Source organism: Mus pahari, chromosome X, assembly GCF_900095145.1.
Source record: "Mus pahari chromosome X, PAHARI_EIJ_v1.1, whole genome shotgun sequence".
NCBI classification, from domain to species: domain Eukaryota; kingdom Metazoa; phylum Chordata; class Mammalia; order Rodentia; family Muridae; genus Mus; species Mus pahari.
Genome location: NC_034613.1, coordinates 82,268,996 through 82,272,210, shown reverse-complemented (window position 1 = coordinate 82,272,210; position 3,215 = coordinate 82,268,996). Strand labels below are relative to the sequence as shown.

Here is a 3,215-nt window from a genome sequence, read left to right as displayed (position 1 = left end):
ACTGAAAATATGACTGCTAGGTAGTCTTCGACACAAGCAGATAGGTCTTTTATTTTATTTTATTTTTATTAATATCTTTATGTGATATATAAAATAATGGGTTTCATTATACCTTTCTATCCCCTAAATAGTCCTCTTTCTACTTTCATGTCATATATAAATATACATATATTCATATATAGATTCATATGTGAGAGAAAACCTGCAATTAGTTTGTCTTTATTGTTCATAGTCATTATTTCTCTTGTTCCTTTCTCTCTTTACTCTTCTTTATACTCCCACATAGTTTTCCTTCTGTTTTAATATTACACACACACACACACACACACACACACACACACACACACATATGATATTATCTTCCCGATTCTGGTCCATTTCACTTAACATGATGATCTATTTTTCTGTCAAATGACATAATCTCATTCTTATTTATGGCTGAATAAAACTCCATTGAGTCTATATACCATATTTTTCAATCTATGGGATTGGTGTACATATATAGACTGATTTAATATACATGTATAAGCAATCATCTCAGTGGTATATTGACTTAGATTCCTTCAAATATATACCCAGGAGTATTATGGTTGGACTATAATATATTTCTATTTCTAGTTTTCCTGATGAATCCATATAGTGATTTCCACTGTGACTGTATCATATAGAATAGTCGTGTATGTCCTGTAATCTAAGATTTGGGGTGTGGGGGGTGAAGAATGAGGATTGTGGTTTTTGAGGAGGCCAGCTTGTCTTATAAAAAAGAGAAACAGAATCATAGGCTGTGACTGGGTCACAGGTTCAAAATGGCTACAGACAACAACCCTGGAAGTCCCGAAAGCTATCGTTTTCCAACTGGCTCTGCTACACTAGCCTCAAGATGTGCTTCTTGTTTAGTGACAGGTAAAAATTCCAGACACATGATGACAGCTGTAGTTGTGGCTGGTGGAGGCATAGCAGACACTGGTTTACCTATCAAAGATAAATAAACTGAGGAGATGACATCAAACCCAAACAGTATTGACTTGTAGATGGCAGCTGAAGAACAGACGCTTCTGTTACACTATGTGATGGCTCATATGTACACATTCAGCCATTGCTATCTGAAATCTGTGGGCATTATTCAGCTTGGTTCCGCCTCCTGTTATTTTGGAGACAATAAGATCTGATTAATCTGAGAAATGAATTTGACCAGCTTTTGCCAAAGCTTGCAAGAGTGATTTTGTGACTTGAATACTTAATGCACTGATCTGCCCACCGTAGGTTTCACATATTTTTCAGCCTGCTCATTTGACCACCATTAGGAAACAGTGCTGCCTTTGGATTCAAGATCTCTGTGTGGATCTCCAGAACTTGAAGTGTTATCTGTGACAAGCTGCACCACTGGTACTCAGACCCTCTTCTAGTTGTTATCTGAGGGAGATCACCAGAAGGTGGAGCAGCTGGACAAGTTGGTGACAGAAAAGGCAAGATTTAAGAGTGCTTGCATCATCCCAGGACAGACCTATACATGAAAGTGAACACTGAAGTGCTATCTGTGTTGGTTAATTTAGCGGCATCAGTCCACGAGATTTACATTGACATGAGCCTCCTAGTGAACCTGAAGGAGATGGAGAAGCCGTTTTGAGTGCTATGTCATACAAGCAGAACCCCATGTACTCTGAACTTTGCTGCACCTTGACCACTTACCTGATGACCCTTATCTTGGACCCACTACAGACAGCTCCTGTGTGATAGTTTGAACACACTTTGGGTAATATCCCAACCCACAAATCTGTTTGGCGGAAACACTTTTCACTGAAGATGCTATACTAAATACCATACAGAATATTTCTGAAGGATTAATAATATACCTTAAAGTAAGTAAGTGAAAGGTGCATTCAGCAAAAGCTGCCTTTCTTGGCCACAAAGAACAACATCACGGCTATGATCAAAGCTGGGGGCAACTGACAGGACTGTCATAAGAAAAGAAGAGTGCTTCCCCAGCAGACAGCTACCATGGTTAAGCAGGAGGGAGCCTCACAGAGCACATTTAGGGAGATGCCTTCTTCAACCCCATTCACTCAGTCAGAACATTTGTTGGACCCCTCTTCTTTCACTTGTGGAGCACCACACCAGATTCCTGGAAGGGAAGGTGCATCCCCTGCTAAAACTCTATGAAACTGGAGTGGAGCTGAAAGCATCAAAGCAGAGCTATGTCTGTAGAGGAGAACAGAATTAAGGAAAAAGATTATTGAGAGTTTGATAATTATATTGTTGAGAAATGAGAGAGGGAGAGAGAGGAGAGAGAGAGAGAGAGAGAGAGAGAGAGAGAGAGAGAGAGAGAGAGAGAGAAAATGGAGGAGGAACAAATATTTCAAGAGAAGATAACATATCATGAAATATAAGAAAGAATGAGTTAAAAATCAAAATGCTTTACAGTCAGATAATATAAGTTCTAAATATTAGCAAACATGGGACTCTATCATTAGAATATCTCCCCTTTTGTTTGCATCAGTAGTTTTCTTTTAAAATAATGTAATATTTTATTAATTCTTTGAGAACATGATATGATGTTTCTTGATCATATTCACCCTTATTCCTTCCCACAGCTTCTCGCTCATACCCACTCTTTCTCAGTTCCCCTCTCTCCACTTTGTTCCCCACCCCTTTTGTTATTTCAGAAGATGTTATCTTACAGCTGATGTCCTCCTCCTCTGATCCTTACAATCTTCAGCTCCATCTTCTCTAATATTCCCTGAGCCTTATGTTTAGAGGTTCTGTTGTTGATGTATCCATTGGGACCAAAGACTCTCCAGTCAATTTTTCTCTGCATTTGACCAATTGTGGAGCTCTGTGACAATTCCAATCTACTGCACAAAAGAAGCTTCTTTGATAATATGAGAGTGCCACTTATCCATGGATATAAAGACAAGAATTTAGAAAATGTTTAAGAACTATGCTCCTTTAGGGAAGAGGTAGTAGTAGGTTGTATGGTTTCCATGGGGCCTATCAACTACAAATATACAGTAAATACAAGTATACAGTGAATACAAGTATACAGTGCCAGGCATGCATTCCCTACTATTTAGCAGGTCTTAAGTTCAATTAGGTAGCTGTAAGGTAAAGTGCTACACTACTGTACCATTCAGAATCTCTTAGCATGATGGTCCTTGTTGTGGCTCAAAGGCTTACAGCTGGCTAGGATTATTTACTGCTTTTCTCCCTTGGCAGCT

At 38.9% G+C, this 3,215-nt stretch overlaps 1 pseudogene; it reads left to right on the top strand.

Annotated features, from left to right (window-relative positions):
• Positions 1 to 806: 806 nt before the first annotated feature.
• LOC110314418 lies at positions 807 to 2,221 on the top strand (annotated as a pseudogene).
• The last annotated feature ends 994 nt before the right edge of the window (positions 2,222 to 3,215 follow it).